This window comes from Stegostoma tigrinum, chromosome 19 (genome assembly GCF_030684315.1).
Source record: "Stegostoma tigrinum isolate sSteTig4 chromosome 19, sSteTig4.hap1, whole genome shotgun sequence".
Taxonomy (NCBI): domain Eukaryota; kingdom Metazoa; phylum Chordata; class Chondrichthyes; order Orectolobiformes; family Stegostomatidae; genus Stegostoma; species Stegostoma tigrinum.
Window position 1 is genome coordinate 17357963 of NC_081372.1, and position 18364 is coordinate 17376326.

Genomic DNA, 18364 nt, shown 5'->3' on the forward strand with positions numbered 1-18364 from the left:
ATTTCAAACATTATTACACCAGAGTACTGAAAAAAAAATCCTGAACTCTGTAAGTTGTAGGTTCCGGTCCCTGCTTTGTGCTACTTCACCAATATTAGATCATAATATATGCTAGCCTATTTCTATTTTTGATCACTCCACCATTGCTTGATTTCCTAAATCCCTGATGGCAAGTCTGTGTGCAAACTGAGAGATCTTTGACATTCTGATACTAGCATCAAAACTCAAAGTTTTTTTTTGTGGTCTCTGGTTCATATTTCATTGGAGGCATGAAAGGTGTTTGAGAACTCTGACCAGTTGCACCAGTGATAAAAAATTATTCTACAGCATCATTTCCCACAACATGTACTTTCTTTGACAGTACCATGTTGTGAATACAATTATTCACAGTAACTGGTTTTACAGCTGACACATGTAAACAGCAATGTTTACACAGAAATGCAGCTTTCTGACAGGCAAGTACCCAAATGTCATAAGCCTTGCTAATATATTCATACAACTCATTATTCAGAATTGTCACTATTTACTTGTCATAATTAAAATTATGAGAATGAAACCAGTCTAAACACACAGTAAGCATTAATGTGTGCAACTGGTTTCCGTGTACTCAAGCTCACAAGCCTGAGTATTATGATTATAGGTTGAATCTACCATTCTTTTTGATTTCTTGCTTTGAAGAAAGGGACAACAAGTTATTATTGTTAAACTATTGAGCTGCTTAACCACATTTTAATATTTTGCCTAATTACACACCAACCTGGCAGTGCCCCAGTATTTATTAATATTTATTCATTCACAACTTGAGTCTGTTTAGCCCATTTAACATAAAAAATTCTGAGAGTCATGAATAAATTAAGAAAAGGAACAGGCAAAGTAATAGAGAGAGAGATTAGAACAAGGAAACAAAAGCTTAGTTGGAAAGATGGCATGTGGAAGGTTATTCAGGTAGGCAAGGATGAGGAACACATCGGGAGTTAAGGAAGGACATTCCAAGAACTTCAGATGAGGACATTCACATTGCCATTCAAATATGATATGCATAGCATTGGTAAGTCTAATTTACCTTGCTAATTTGGAGCAATATTTAATAGTTCTTTAATACGTAGCACATAATAGTTTTATTTTAGTTTTGGAAAATATTGTCATTTTAGCAAGAAGTGGCTAGTTATCTCCTCAATAGAATCATCAGCATATTTATGTTGCTTCAGTTCTGCTTTTTTTAAAAATACCTTTTAATTGGAAAGACTAGGCAAAAAGCCAGAGTCATCAGCATAAGGCACCTGTGAATAAAAAAAGTAGTAGCTAAAATAAATGAAGAAAGAAGAAGGTAACATTAAGCTTGGATTTTAAAAGAATGTAGGTTAGAGGAAGAAGGGAAGACTGAAGGAGGTAAGGAATTGCCCACACTATCTAAGAAATGAGCTATGAGAAACATAATAGTTTACAACACAGAAAAGAATCGTTACATCTCTGCTTAGTCTCTGTTAGATGAATACAAAATCAATGCCACTTCCTTGTATAGCTCTGTATCTTTTCTGCTTTAAATATTTTTCTAATTTTTTTATGAATGCTTTGTTCTCTGCTTCAGTTATTCCCTGTGGCAAAGCATTTCATGTTCCAACAACAACCCTTCTGCTTAGAAAAAAAAATCCTTTGCAGTGATATCAAGTTATGTGCAAGATTCGGACTGTAGACAATGCTCAACCACTGTAAGCAGAACACACGCACTGGGAAATTGACCCGGTGTTTCGCAAATCTTGTTTTAATGTGTTGTCAACTGTGCAAAGGCAGGCCAAATTCTAAACATGCATACACCCTACAGGGAAATTAATTAAATCCAGTAGTTAAGAAAAATGTCTAGGTGTGTTTATGCATCAGCCTGTTGTGCCATAAAGCAAATAGTGTTTAGGGTGTTTTTACAGCAATTCACAATAAAACATTTATTCTTGTACAAAGCCTTGGCTAATTACTTAGCATACTATATTCAATCCTCAAAATACTTTCCTTTCACCATTTTCCTTCCCCTCCTTAAATCACTTCATCACATATCACACCACCTTCTTCTGCTAATAAGTCTTAGACTTAACTCCTGCAGTCCTATGCAAGATAATTGGTAGCAAGACTTGGCCACTGGTCCCAATCTATTGCAATCACTTTTGCTCCAATCCAGTACAGTGTCCTGTTCTTGGAGGTCCCACTCCAATGTACTTTTTCATCTACCTTTGTCTTGCTGTCTCTTTCTTTTTCATCCAGTGGAATCCAATCTATTGCCACCCTAGCAGGTCAAACATTAAGGAATTGAATTGTTTGTCCTGTCAGTCTCAGTTGTCTATTTATCATGATGTCCTGTAGGCATCTCTGACAAATCCACTGAAGCACATTTTAGTGGATGTCTCTCTAAATGAATCCCAGGAACTTACATCGGCAATGCTGGTGAAAGGCATCCAACTTAACTGATACCTTTGCTTTTCTCTGCCATGTCTCGCTAGTATGGGTTGCTGTTGGTTCTACTGTGGACACAAAGAGTATCATCTTCATGGTCATGTTGATGGTGCTGGATGCCCTGACCATGCAAAGCCCCTGAAAGACATTGCTAATCATCTGTGCACCTTGATCTCTATATTTTCCTGCTTCGAAATATTGCTTCTGATGTATAAGAAGTGGCCAATTTTCATGCTGCTCTGTAGCCTGATTGTTACTTTCCATTATCATTGCCTTTGTCTGCTAATGGCTCATGTGTTAACTGACCTCAGCATCACTTCTTTCAAGCCTGATGCTTATATCTTGGAGCATGCTCCCCATCCTAATGCACTGTTACAATCCTCAATACCCAACATCTCAGACCCTACATGATTCTTACCATCGGCTTTATCAAGACAGGTGATGTTGTCTGAACACCTTATAAAACTAACACACTCACTTCCTTCTTGCAGGATGATGTTGTGTTCAACATATGGCAGCAGACTACTGTTAAAGGATATCAACTTCACCCGCACACCTTCTCCCTGATGGAAAAAAGTGTGCTGGTTATCTCAGGAATGAAGTGATTCATAGCTGTGAAGAGTGACAGTACTGAATAAGCCATCATGCAGGATTTTTTCACACCTTTTATCGAGCTTATTTATTTTCAGACTACACACTAGTCATGACGCTCTGCCAAACTGCGTTGGAAAGCAAGTTCTACTCTTCCCACAATTGTGGCAAATATGAGGATTTCGTGAAGCTACCACAAATCCTAATTCCCTTCTGATTCACTGCTACCCAGGATAAATGTAAACCAAACCATGTTTTCCTCAGTAACAATGAAACATAACTCTATTTATTGTAACACTCTTAAGATAAACAAGAATAGTAAAAGAATAGGATTTCTAATTTATATGACTTAAACTTTATCCCTTTTAAAATTCAGATGCAAAGAATAACAGAGAAAACAGAAATATTATGAGTGGAGATAAGAAAATAGCTAGAAGCACACAGTTCTGTTTCACCAGAAATCACAAAATTAAAAGGATTTCTTTCACAGTCCTCCGTTCTTTGACGATGCCTTGATGTTATTTGTGCAACAATGATCAGTCTTCAGTTCACTGGTTGCTTTGTTGGACTTGGGGTCTTTTTTCACATCTTTGTGTTTTAGATCTCTGAGTACGTTGATTAAAAAGAACTCCAGAAGACAGGGTTACTTGAGGTAAAGCAATAGTGTCCCTACCTCTAGGCCAGTACACCTGAATTCAAGTCCCTGTATGCTCCACAGTTGTGTCACAACATATCTGAACAGGTTGACTAAAAAAAATCCCGTAAGTTTCATTTTTCTCATATGCATCAATTGCTTCACTTGTTTTTCCAAAGCTCTAAACAAGTCTTTCTGTTTAATCTCTTTTTTAAAGCATTGTCTATTTTTCCCATTGATAGTCTGCAGTCCAAAAATGCAGTCTCTTACACACTTGCCAAACCACATTTATCAATCACTTCTCTCTCTTCATGCCTGAAGCAAACATTTGACCTTTCCTTTTTGTTCAGGTGCTGAAAATGTGGAGGCATCCGTGAATCTTCAGGTAAAGCAGGCCAGGCTTCTGGGAGACCTACAATCATAGCAAGCAGTGGCACTCGGCATATTTAAAAGTAATGCAAGAGGATGAGCATGTAGTTGATGAATCAATGGGCAAAGTGTGCATGAATTAGGCAAGGGGATATCAAGATACAGTGCCCAGGTAATTGAAGAAGGTTGATTTTCAGAAACCAGAATGTGTTAAAAGCTCTGGGATGCCTATGGAAGCTTAACTCAGAGCTTGACAGCGACCAACTTCAACTTGAGACATGCCAACTTCAATTTGAATTGTGCCAACATATTTCAATCTTAGGCAATAAAATGTGAGGCTGGATGAACACAGCAGGCCCAGCAGCATCTCAGGAGCACAAAAGCTGACGTTTCGGGCCTAGACCCTTCATCAGAGAGGGGGATGGGGTGAGGGTTCTGGAATAAATAGGGAGAGAGGGGGAGGCGGACCGAAGATGGAGAGAAAAGAAGATAGGTGGAGAGGAGAGTATAGGTAGGGAGGTAGGGAGGGGATAGGTCAGTCCAGGGAAGACGGACAGGTCAAGGAGGTGGGATGAGGTTAGTGGGTAGGAGATGGAGGTGCGGCTTGGGGTGGGAGGAAGGGATGGGTGAGAGGAAGAACAGGTTAGGGAAGCAGAGACAGGTTGGCCTGGTTTGGGATGCAGTGGGTGGAGGGGAAGAGCTGGGCTGGTTGTGTGGTGCAGTGGGGGAAGGGGAGATTTTGAAGCTGGTGAAGTCCACATTGATACCAGTGGGCTGCAGGGTTCCCAAGCGTAATATGAGTTGCTGTTCCTGCAACCTTCGGGTGGCATCATTGTGGCACTGCAGGAGGCCCATGATGGACATGTCATCTAAAGAATGGGAGGGGGAGTGGAAATGGTTTGCGACTGGGAGGTGCAGTTGTTTATTGCGAACCGAGTGGAGGTGTTCTGCAAAGCGGTCCCCAAGCCTCCGCTTGGTTTCCCCAATGTAGAGGAAGCCTACAATGGATGCAGTATACCACATTGGCAGATGTGCAGGTGAACCTCTGCTTAATATGGAAAGTCATCTTGGGGCCTGGGATAGGGGTGAGGGAGGAGGTGTGGGGGCAAGTGTATTTCAATCTTATATTTCAATCTTGGCTGGGTCTTCAAGACTCAGCCACTTGGGGTCATCCACCATGGCCATCTCGTGTCTGCAATGAATATTCTCTGACAGCCCTCAAACTATAGCCACCAGTGAAACATTCTATTGGAGTAATGAATGAGCATTGAACCACGTACTAAAGCTTGCAAAACAATGATTCGTTATTGTTTCTGTTCCCTGTTTAATGCAATTGGCAAGAAAAAAGTAAGGATGACATTAATTCCTTTTAAATGTGGTGAGTTGTTTTGATCTGGATCATAGTGCTTGAAAATGTGGAGGAATTTAACTCAATAGCAGTTTCCAAAATGGAATTGAATAGATAGTTCAAGTGGGAAATTTACAGATCCATGGTGAACCTGCAGTGGAATGGCAGAAAATGAATGTTTCTTGTAAAGAACTGATGCAGATTGTGGATTTGATGACCTCTTTCTGTGGTTTAATTCTGTAATTCTAATAAGAAAAATCTGTAACTCATGCTTACATAAAAGTTAATGCATGACACCTAACGCAGTCTAAAATATGGTATATCTGTTGAATAACAATTAGTGGTCATGAGGATAATGCCCATGTTCTAGCAAATAGCTCAGTGACAGCCTTCCTTCGTGAAGTGAATTTCGGAGATATTGCTTCTCAGTAATGATCAGGGTAAAGAAGTGGTTCCTCAAGACCTAGGATAACAATATTCTTCTCTCTAATGTCCTCTTCCTCTTTCTCCTTTTACTGTGAATTGTTCCTGCTCCTGCCTGTCTTATTTCCTACTTGCTCTCATCGTCTTTCCCCAATGGCAGCCCTTTCAGCTCACTCACAAAACCACTAAAACTGTTTGTGGGCAGTTGGAGAGGATGAAGCTTCAAAAAAAAACTTTACCAGAAGTCAGAGGTCATGGTCAGAAATCAGACTAAAACACTCAGACATCATTAGCAGTGTCAGATAATCAAGCAGCCCATTAGCCAGCTTTCAGAAGAATGAAACTTTGAATTAAAAATGTTGAAAGGATCGTTCAGTTTATTAATACCATAAGATATTAGGTGAATTGAACATTGTCAGGTGTTAGAGCAGTATCGCAAAAGGCTACTATAAGAGATATATGAAGGGTCTAGGCCCGAAACGTCAGCTTTTGTGCTCCTGAGATGCTGCTTGGCCTGCTGTGTTCATCCAGCCTCACATTTTATTATATAAGAGATATAATGTTTATTTAAATATTTTAATCAGCGATTATGAAGTGTACCCCAGCACCTACAGAATGCCTAATTCATATATCCATTCTACAATGAGCACACATGCCCTATGTGAAATACCAGGTGCCTGAGAAGTGGCTGCAGGGCCATCAAACTTGATATCTTGATTTTTCTCGAATACTGCTGACTATTATTGGGAATATTGTAAAATGCAAGAGGAAAGATTTTGGAAAGATTTTAACAATCTGATAGCTTTATAACTTTCCCCTCACTAAATGAACAATGTTTTTGATTCACTGATGATGACTTGATGTTACTGTTCTGAAAAACAGTCATATTGGTCTTGAAATGGACTTTGTATCGCTCTCCATAGGTGCTGTCAGATTTGCTGAGTTTCTCCAGAATTCTCTGTTTTTAAATTTCCAGCTTCTGCTTTTCTCTGAATGTAATCGAGGTTGTTGTGACCAAGTTTGTGAAGTGCACACTTCTTCCCCTTTCTAGTCCCAATCCTACACTGTTCACAATTACCCAGGCTGGTGATATGACAATTAGATAAATCTAAGACTGTATCAAATTCAATATTAAGACCAAGTCAGCCAGATCTGTTTACTCAACTGACTTTTTACCAAAACAAATTTATTCAAACATTGTGCATAGACTAAGTTTGTATATCTACCCCTTAAAAACAAATTTACACAGATATGCACACGCACAATGAAAAAAAATGAAAGCTTCTACAGAGTGTTAACTCTAAAGTACCTTGGCCATGTAGAAATTAAACTCATGAGAAATGGAGAAGTCATGGATTGTCCAAAATGGTATTCTGATTCTGCAGTTACTTTGAAGTCTCTTCCAGGAATGGTTCTGGTTAGCTGAATTCCTTGTGCTTTACGTGGTGGAGTAGCTTCCAAGAAAATCCCCTACAGGAACTTTCCCAGGTTGACGAAGATGACTTTCAATGGGTTGTCAAGTCACACAAATTGCAAAGAAAGAGAGAACAATGAACTGTTGTTCTTTAGGCAGCTCAAATTCCTTCTCTGACCTAGTTCTAAACTCTAATAGTCTTATCCCACAAACAAACTAGGCTCAGTGATTGCACCTTGAAAATTCTCCAGATTATATGAATCCACCCAAGCTCCCTACTTGTTGCAGATGCAATATTGTTGCTGTTGTGTACGTGACATTTCCTCAGCAAATTATCCTTAGTTGAAAAGTTCAGAAAATTTTTATATTGGTGTACAAAATGTTTTGAAACAAATATATTCAGATCACATATCTTCATAATAATGCTGATTGGTTACATGTCTCACTGAGTACTTCATGACATTAAATACATTTCTTAGAGATGAAAGTTTGTGTTCGTCAATAGAAATGCTATCAGCACTGAGAGTAGAAAATTTCTGTGCAAAGTAGCAAATTGTTTTGGTGAGTAAAGCATACCTTCAAAACCAAAATGGAGGTGCTCAGAATGTGTGCGAGGAATCTTGACATTTACAAAAAGTAGATTCCATTGTCCACTCAACTATAGGTCTGATGAAGAGGATGGAGATGTTTAGGAATTTTTTCAAGCATGTTCATTGTTATATCATGATTCTTATTTTTATAGTTAGTCACAGACTAATGGTACTACAATTCCTGAAATGTTTCCTGCGGTTCAGTTGAGGATCTGGGTCAGAGAAACAAAAAACTGTGTGAAATACATGTTTGGAATCTACCCTAATTCAGCGGCTGTTGAAAGAGGTTGTCTTGATAGCATGAAGTAGAAACTAACAGAAACAAGTATCCACAGGATTATTGTATATCAAAAAATTCATAGGCAGAAAACCATAATAGAAAATATTGATGTGATGCCAGACACACAAAAAATGATAATGACAACTCACCTGGCAACTTGAGATCATTCATTATTCACAAGATCTCTCTTCTTCAGACAATTTGCCGAACAAGTAACATATTAATAATGGTGAGTGCCATGAAACTCATCTTAATTGAGGCAGAAACTTTTGGCCTGTAATTATTCTCTGAATGAATTACCTGCTATTTTGTGATGTTTATCTTGGGTCTAATCCTCGAAGCCAATAGCTAACTGGAATCAGGGGGAGAAATTCGATTAAAAACTGCTTTTGTGATTTGTGATTATGAATCTTTTCTTGATTCAGATCTGACATTCAGTCTCTGTATCTCTCAGATTTTATCCAATCATGGAAAATCTGGACAAGTGTCAACCAATAAAGGAAAAGCCAGGGAAGATGTAAATATTTGCTCTAAAGATGAGGAGCAGCTCAAATGACAGTACCATTAAAGTCAGACTTCTACCCTGAGAGTTCCACTCCTGGGTGGCGTCACAACCAATCATACTGAATCTGATGAATGAAGCAATATGTTGTGTTTTAGTTGACGCAATTGCTGAAAATGACTAATATTCCTCCATCCTCTAGAAGTCACTAAAAAAAAATCATTACCAGGGTCTTGTACTTGTCCATTCTATGACTATCTGCTTGTAATATACTACTATCATCATCACATCATTAATAATCACAAATTATCCCAATTGGCAACCTTTACAAATACACTTGCATTAATATTTTAAAATCTGCAATTACTTACAATTCACAAGTCAGGAAGTATTACTTAAGTGGGACTGTGTTTGACTTAGGGCAATTGGTCTTAGGAAAGGTATATTATACTTTGGAAAGGCACAATGCAATATCATCAGAATTATACCTGGGCTTAAAGTATAAAATATTGATGCTTGGGTTACATAAAGCTAACACTTCTTCCTTGAATATAGAAGTATTTACAATGATTAAGGGGCTTGATAAGACCATTTTTGCCTGGTGGAAGAAATCCAGAAGAAGAAATATGATGTAAACAATTAGAACTGGCCATGTAGGAGTAAAAACAGTAAATACTTTTTTCACACAAACAGGAACAGACTTCTCCCTGCTCTACCCTCATTAATGCTGGGTCAATTTAAATTTCCAAGAAATCAGTAGATATTTTGGTTTGTAAAGACGTCAAGCAATATGAAGCGCAGATAGAAAAGTACGTTTCAAATATGTGTCAACTTTGGTTAAATAGAACAGACTGGAGGGGCTGATTGGCTTGTCAGTTTTTATATTTCTATAATACTAATTTGACTCGTTGCCATGATATCACAACTACAATTAAGTGAAGATTCTAAATGAATTTGGCATTTATGTTTATGTTTATCCTGAGCCTTCTATTAGGATTCACCATCCCCCAACGTTGTCTCCCTTTCCTTCTTTAAAATCGACTACAACAACCAAGACACCTGCTACCAGCTGCAGTTTGACAGCGCATTTATATTTTCCTTATGCCCCTGCAAAGCAACTCAGGATGTCTTTTTAAATTAGAGGCACTATATTAATGCATCTGCTTTTCCTCCCTTGATATTTTAATCAATTTGTTCATACGTGTTTTAACACATGTCTGGAGCTGATGGGACTTGAGCCCAGGACTTATGGCCAGGCGTACGTCCACTCCTATTGCTGCATCTGTTGTAATGCTTATTGCCATCCTTTAACTGAGAAGATCAGGAGGTGATAAAAGTGGATAAAATTCTTGACAACAATTGTGGCCAGGAATGGAGTTGAAAGGCAACAAGAATGTCTGTGCAGCCCAGTTTCTTGAACAGGAATCAGGAATTTCCATTTAGCCTCCAGTTCAAAAGTGTGTATATAATTTTTTTAGATGTATTCATTTGTCAGATGTGGGCATTGCTGGCTGGCCAGCATTTATTGCCTGTCCCTAGCTGCCCTTGAGAAGGTAGAGGTAAGCTGCCTTCTTGAATCACAGCAGTCCACCTGCCGTAGGTTGACCCACAATGCCATTGCGGAAGGAACTCCAGGATTTTGAGCCAACATCAGTGAAGGAATGGCGATATATTTCCAAGTCAGCGTGGTATTCGCACGTATCTCCTGCCCTGGCCCTTATAGATGGAAGTGGTTGTGGGTTTGGAAGTTGCTGTCTGAGGATCTTTGGTGAATTTCTGCAGTGCATCTTGTGGATAGTATGTACTGCTGCTATTGAGCACCTGTGGTGGAGGGAGTGGATATTTGTAGATGAAGTGTCAATCAAGCGGGCTGCATTGTCCTGGATAGTGTCAACCTTCTTGTGTGTTGTTGGAGCTGCACTCATCCAGGCAAGTGGGGAATATTCCAGCACATTCCTTACTTTGTCATAGAGTCATAGAGATGTACAGCACAGAAACATTTTGTCCAACTTATCCTTGCTGACCAGATATTCTAAATTAATCTAGTTCTATTTGCCAGCATTTTTCCCATATACAACTAAGCCATACCTAATCATACGCCCATCCAGATGCCTTTTAAATGCTGTGATTGCGCCAGCTTCCATCATTTCATCTGGCAGCTCATTCCATACACGCACCACTGTCTGAGCGAAAAACCTGCCCTTTAAGTCCCTTTTAAATCTTTCCCCTCTCACCTCAAACCTATGCCCTCTAGTATTGAACCTGGGGAAAAGTCTTTGACTATTCGCCCTGTCCATGTCCCTCATGATTTTATACCTCCAACCCTCAGTCTCAGACTTGTGCCTTGTGGATGGTGGACAGGCTTTGGGGAAGTCAGAAGGTGAGTTACTTGCTGTAGTATTCCTAACCTCTGACAACAATTGTGGCCAGGAATGGAGTTGAAAGGCAACAAGAATGTCTGTGCAGCCCAGTTTCTTGAACAGGAATCAGGAATTTCCATTTAGCCTCCAGTTCAAACGTGTGTATATAATTTTTATATAATGTGTATATAATGCTCTTATAGCCACTGTGTTTATGTGGTGAGTCCAGTTGAGGTTCTGGTCAATGATAATCCCCAGGATGTTAATATTGAGGGTTCAGTGTTGGTAGCACCATTGAATGTCAAGGGGTGGTGGTCAGATTTTCGCTTATTGATGATGGCCATATCTTGGCATTTGTGTGGCACGAATATTACTTGCCACTTGTCAGCCCAAGCCTGGGTATTGTCCAGATCTAGTTGCATTTGAACATCAACTGCCTCAGTATCTGAGAGGTCACAAATGATGCCAAATATTGTGCTATCATCAGCAAACATACGCACCTCTGATCTTATGAAGGAGGGAGGGTCATTGATGAAGCTGGTGAATGTGGTTGGACCTCAGACACTGCCCTGAGGAACTCCTGCACTGCAGCTGAGACGACTCACCTCCAGCAACCACGACCATCTTCCTATGTGCCAGGTATGACTCCAACCAATGGAGTTTGTGTGTGTATGTTAGTGTATATGTGTACATGTGTGTGCAGGCATGCATGTGTTGGGGTGGTGGTCTTTTAACTACCTTGAAATATCCACCTGGTAGCCGGTAGGGGACCAGCAGTTCAGGCTTGTCTACATGCTTCATTTCTCCTCTGAGTGTGAGTGCTGCCAATGAGAAACTTTCCTACTTCCCTAACATTATCGATCAAGCTGCTTTCTTTATTTTTGTTTGCAATGTTAAAGTAGTTGCTGTTGTGTATGCTATGGCCATAATGTTTGAAGCAGAAGTCAAACCCAGCCAGGGTTTATAGGCAACCATCAGCACGGAGTTAGGTGTTCAAGCAAGTGACCAAATAGCTCAACACCTTTCAGCCTTCTTCATGCATTCCCAACACATTGTGTATGAATACCTTGCCTTTAAGGAAGTTCACCTTAACGACTCCCTGTGCTGTGTTTTTAAACTCTGCTTGGCAGTTAGTCTACTGTGTATCTGTAAACTACACACAATCAGAGATGGGTTGGTTTACTGCAATATCTGCTTCATAACTTGTAATGTGTTTTACTGTTTTAAATAAACTAACCCACAGAGTACATCAATCCCAGATGAGTGATTGATTAACAGACTATTGTCAATAAGGTGTCGAAGTGTCCTCTCAGTTTCTTAACATTTACTGATGCCTGATGTTTCACTCAAGCTGGAAAACGATCATTCTGGTAAAGGGGGATCCTGGCCAAAATCTCAAAGAGTTACTGTTTCCTTTCTGAGAAGCAGTTGCAGCTCCTCCTGCTGTTTCCTTGCTCTGAGCGAAAAATTTGCCCTTCGTTTCTGATCTATGACATCCTATATTCAGCCAGCGCGAGGACTGAAAAAGCAGATGAAAGCTGGTCAAACTATTTGTCATTCTTGGCAAAGATGCCTGTTAGTGCCATTATTACCTGCAACATTTGCCTGTAGTGTCACTTGATGTGCACTTGTATAAAATTGCCTGCATAACCTGATTTATGCAACAGTTCTTCAACAGTGGTCAAATTATTCAAGAAATATTAAATTACAATATCCTGTCTTTGAGGTTTGCCTATGTTCTGTAGTTAGCATTGAAAGAATACAGCTCTCTGTTGACCTCAAAGAAATCCACCCAAATTTCTGTCATATGGATTTTTTTCTTTCCCAAGGTTATTGTGAATATGAATTAAGAGGAAGCCTAGGTACCCAGCAATAGTGATGACTTAAGAGGAGGGTAAGTAGCCAATAATACTGTTAAAGCATTTTCATAGACAACAAAACCAGCAAGTAAAATGTATAGAAACTGTGAGGCTGGATGAACACAGCAGGCCAAGCAGCATCTCAGGAGCACAAAAGCTGACGTTTCGGGCCCAGACCCTTCATCAGAGAGGGGGATGGGGAGAGGGAGCTGGAATAAATAGGGAGAGAGGGGGAGGCGGACCGAAGATGGAGAGTAAAGAAGATAGGTGGAGAGAGTATAGGTGGGGAGGTAGAGAGGGGTTAGGTCAGATCAGGGAAGACGGACAGGTCAAGGAGGTGGGATGAGGTTAGTAGGTAGATGGGGGTGCGGCTTGGGGTGGGAGGAAGGGGTGGGTGAGAGGAAGAACCGGTTAGGGAGGCAGAGACAGGTTGGACTGGTTTTGGGATGCAGTGGGTGGGGGGGAAGAGCTGGGCTGGTTGTGTGGTGCAGTGGGGGGAGGGGACGAACTGGGCTGGTTTAGGGATGCAGTAGGGGAAGGGGAGATTTTGAAACTGGTGAAGTCCACATTGATACCATTAGGCTGCAGGGTTCCCAGGCGGAATATGAGTTGCTGTTCCTGCAACCTTCGGGTGGCATCATTGTGGCAGTGCAGGAGGCCCATGATGGACATGTCATCCAGAGAATGGGAGGGGGAGTGGAAATGGTTTGCGACTGGGAGGTGCAGTTGTTTGTTGCGAACTGAGCGGAGGTGTTCTGCAAAGTGGTCTCCAAGCCTCCACTTGGTTTCCCCAATGCAGAGGAAGCCGCACTGGGTACAGTGGATGCAGTATACCACATTGGCAGATGTGCAGGTGAACCTCTGCTTAATGTGGAATGTCATCTTGGGGCCTGGGATAGGGGTGAGGGAGGTGGTGTGGGGGCAAGTGTAGCATTTCCTGCGGTTGCAGGGGAAGGTGCCGGGTGTGGTGGGGTTGGAGGGCAGTGTGGAGCGAACAAGGGAGTCACGGAGAGAGTGGTCTCTCCGGAAAGCAGACAGGGGTGGGGATGGAAAAATGTCTTGGGTGGTGGGGTCGGATTGTAAATGGCGAAAGTGTCGGAGGATGATGCGTTGTATCCGGAGGTTGGTAGGGTGGTGTGTGATAACGAGGGGGATCCTCTTGGGGCGGTTGTGGCGGGAGCGGGGTGTGAGGGATGTGTTGCGGGAAATACGGGAGACGCGGTCAAGGGCGTTCTTGATCACTGTGGGGGGAAAGTTGCGGTCCTTAAAGAACTTGGACATCAGGGATGTGCGGGAGTGGAATGTCTTATCGTGGGAGCAGATGCGGCGGAGGTGGAGGAATTGGGAATAGGGGATGGAATTTTTGCAGGAGGGTGGGTGGAAGGAGATGTATTCTAGGTAGCTGTGGGAGTCGGTGGGCTTGAAATGGACATCAGTTACAAGCTGGTTGCCTGAGATGGAGACTGAGAGGTCCAGGAAGGTGAGGGATGTGCTGGAGATGGCCCAGGTGAACTGAAGGTTGGGGTGGAAGGTGTTGGTGAAGTGGATGAACTGTTCGAGCTCCTCTGGGGAGCAAGAGGCGGCGCCGATACAGTCATCAATGTACTGGAGGAAGAGGTGGGGTTTGGGGCCTGTGTAGTGCGGAAGAGGGACTGTTCCACGTGACCTACAAAGAGGCAGGCATAGTTGGGGCCCATGCGGGTGCCCATGGCCACCCCCTTAGTCTGTAGGATGTGGGTGGAGTCAAAAAAGAAGTTGTTGACGGTGAGGACGAGTTCAGCTAGGCGGATGAGAGTGTCGGTGGAGGGGGACTGGTCGGGCCTGCGGGACAGGAAGAAGCGGAGGGCCTTGAGGCCATCTGCATGCGGAATGCAGGTGTACAGGGACTGGACGTCCATGGTGAATATGAGGTGTTGGGGGCCAGGGAATTGGAAGTCCTGGAGGAGGTGGAGGGCGTGGGTGGTGTCACGGATGTAGGTGGGGAGTTCCTGGACCAAAGGGGAGAAAATGGAGTCCAGATAGGTGGAGACCTCTCAGTCTCCATCTCAGGCAACCAGCTTGTAACTGATGTCCATTTCAAGCCCACCGACTCCCACAGCTACCTAGAATACATCTCCTTCCACCCACCCTCCTGCAAAAATTCCATCCCCTATTCCCAATTCCTCCGCCTCCGCCGCATCTGCTCCCACGATAAGACATTCCACTCCCGCACATCCCAGATGTCCAAGTTCTTTAAGGACCGCAACTTTCCCCCCACAGTGATCGAGAACGCCCTTGACCGCGTCTCCCGTATTTCCCGCAACACATCCCTCACACCCCGCCCCCACCACAACCGCCCAAAGAGGATCCCCCTCGTTCTCACACACCACCCTACCAACCTCCGGATACAACGCATCATCCTCCGACACTTTCGCCATTTACAATCCGACCCCACCACCCAAGACATTTTTCCATCCCCTCCCCTGTCTGCTTTCCGGAGAGACCACTCTCTCCGTGACTCCCTTGTTCGCTCCACACTGCCCTCCAACCCCACCACACCCGGCACCTTCCCCTGCAACCGCAGGGAATGCTACACTTGCCCCCACACCTCCTCCCTCACCCCCATCCCAGGCCCCAAGATGATATTCCACATTAAGCAGATGTTCACCTGCACATCTGCCAATGTGGTATACTGCATCCACTGTACCCGGTGCGGCTTCCTCTACATTGGGGAAACCAAGCGGAGGCTTGGAGACCACTTTGCAGAACACCTCAACTCAGTTCACAATAAACAACTGCACCTCCCAGTCACAAACCATTTCCACTCCCTCTCCCATTCTCTAGATGACATGTCCATCATGGGCCTCCTGCACTGCCACAATGATGCCACCCGAGGGTTGCAGGAACAGCAACTCATATTCCACCTGGGAACCCTGCAGCCATATGGTATCAATGTGGACTTCACCAGTTTCAAAATCGCCCCTTCCCCTACTGCATCCCTAAACCAGCCCAGTTCATCCCCTCCCCCCACTGCACCACACAACCAGCCCAGCTCTTCCCCCCCCACCCACTGCATCCCAAAACCAGTCCAACCTGTCTCTGCCTCCCTAACCGGTTCTTCCTCTCACCCATCCCTTCCTCCCACCCCAAGCCACACCCCCATCTACCTACTAACCTCATCCCACCTCCTTGACCTGTCCGTCTTCCCTGGACTGACCTATCCCCTCCCTACCTCCCCACCTATACTCTCTCCACCTATCTTCTTTACTCTCCATCTTCGGTCCGCCTCCCCCTCTCTCCCTATTTATTCCAGTTCCCTCTCCCCATCCCCCTCTCTGATGAAGGGTCTAGGCTTGAAACGTCAGCTTTTGTGCTCCTGAGATGCTGCTTGGCCTGCTGTGTTCATCCAGGCTCACATTTTATTATCTTGGAATTCTCCAGCATCTGCAGTTCCCATTATCTCTGTATAGAAACTGTTACTGGTAATTCAAAGTTTTTACAGCAAGCATATTAACTAATCAGGGCATAGATATAGGGATAAGTTTGAACCTGAAATGTCATAAATGTTTTTTAACAAAATAAAAATCTTTTGTAAACCTGATTTCACAAATGTAAACATTACCTTTTCAGGAATGGTGAGGCTATTCATCAGTAATTATAAACTTACATGTTAGCAACAAGTTACAACTCATTCAACCAGGATAAACTTTGCAAAGGATTTACAGCAAGCCTAATAATGTAACTTTTTTTAAACAGATCTATGAATTTTACTTGATTGCGGTGTGTGTGGACTACAACAAGGCATCCTTAGAGGAAACGTGGAATCAGTGGCAGCAATTTCTGGATATCAGTATTGAACTGTATGTGTGCAGGCTGCAGACATTGCTATCAGTTACTAAGCATTATCAACAGAGAACATTAATAGTTTCACCATTAATTTCTACCACATAATCTGAGCCATAATTTCAATTGCGTTACGCACTATCAGAGTTACAAGTTTTACAAGACCCTGTGTGGGCTGATTTCATCTATATTATACCTTATCCTGCTTAGATAGAAGAGAACTGAAAGACATTTTTTTGTGTTACTGTTGAATTCAGTAAGCAAGTGCTGCATTGCATTTCAGAATTAGTGCATCAGTGACTTGTAATTAAACTTCAATAACATTGAGACAGCTAATTTCTTGATCCAGCTGTGAATACTAATGATGGTATTAAATTTTATATTTGAAAGAATTTTTAATTAGAGGATTTTTAAGTAGCAATTAAAAAAAATAATTTCAAAGAAGCTTCCCTTTATTGGATTTTGACCTCTTTGAATTGAAACAATTTTATTTTCTGTAATTTTTCAGAATTCATCATCCATGTTATTAACAATTACCTTTTTGGAATATTGCTGTGGTACTAATCTATTCAACTTGGCAAAACATCAAACTCAAGGCTACTTTTTAACAGGTTAATGCAACTGAAATATTTATTTGCAAAGACATGGGAAAAATACGCATAAATACATATGGACAAATGCTATAACAATATGTACAAACCCAAGTATACGAAGAAACGGTCAGTTATGAGTGATTTAGTGCTTCTAAGAAAAACCTCTGCTCAGTAAGGACTTTAAATACCATTATGTTGCTGTTGGTGTTGAATGGAATTGAGGATGGTCAGTAATGGGTGGATAGAGTGGATGCAAGCCCTGACAATTGGCTTTAAGTAGATCCAATTTGGGATCTGGGTCTCTTTAACCTTGAATCTGCAAGATGCAAATATTTAACAGTTTTCCCAAGGCAGTTCTACAGTGATACAAAATAGAAGATCAAGTTAGGTACTTCATCTGAGGGCCTTCCCTCAGCTATCTGATCAAAGCTATGGGTCAGCTACATATTTCGGTAATTATGTTTTAAACACTTACCCAATGTTGGTTAGAACCCTTTAAATACATGTCTAAGGCCAGTGATTGCCCTGAATGACAAAAGCTACCGTATACCTCAGAGAAAACCAATAAAGCTGAGTAGCTTTCGAAGTATCTTCCTTTCCATTTGTCTGTTTCAGAATTTGACTTTACTGGGTTTTTTTGTGCTTTATGGCAATTGGTGCATTTCCAATTCATAATAGACCTGTACAATCTATTAATGGCTTGTGGGACTGCTTGATGCCTGTGATACTGGCATGATGCAGTCAAATTTCTAGATCTAAATGTATTGTATGTAATGTTGTCCTAGTTTCCTAAATGATTACTTACAGAAATTAAATTACCAGCTTGATTGAAAAATCAATCAATTTTTAAATTTTTGATGTCAGGCTCTGTGAACAATAGAAAGTGCTGCTTTTAGAATGATCTCATTGAAGTATGTATTGAAAAACAATCCATGATGAAACTAACATTCACATGCAAAATCTTTACTGGCAGTTTGAAAGGAGAAAAAAGTTTTGACTTTATGTAGTGCCCTTTGCAAACACCAGGTGCACCAGAGGGCTTTAAAGCCATTGAAAGACTGTCACTGCCATTATGTAGGAAACATAGCAGTTAATCTATGCACAACATGCTCACAATTAGCAAGGTAATCATGATCG

At 41.9% G+C, this 18364-nt stretch overlaps 1 long non-coding RNA gene across 1 annotated transcript in view; it reads left to right on the plus strand.

The window, feature by feature from the left end:
* LOC125461447 (uncharacterized) overlaps positions 1 to 16956 on the plus strand; it is a 30753-nt gene extending 13797 nt beyond the window's left edge. Inside the window, exons 2-3 of the long non-coding RNA XR_007249497.2 lie at positions 12783 to 12847; positions 16548 to 16956. This is a non-coding gene — a long non-coding RNA (uncharacterized LOC125461447). The remainder of the gene's footprint in view (positions 1 to 12782; positions 12848 to 16547) is intronic.
* Positions 16957 to 18364: the final 1408 nt, after the last annotated feature.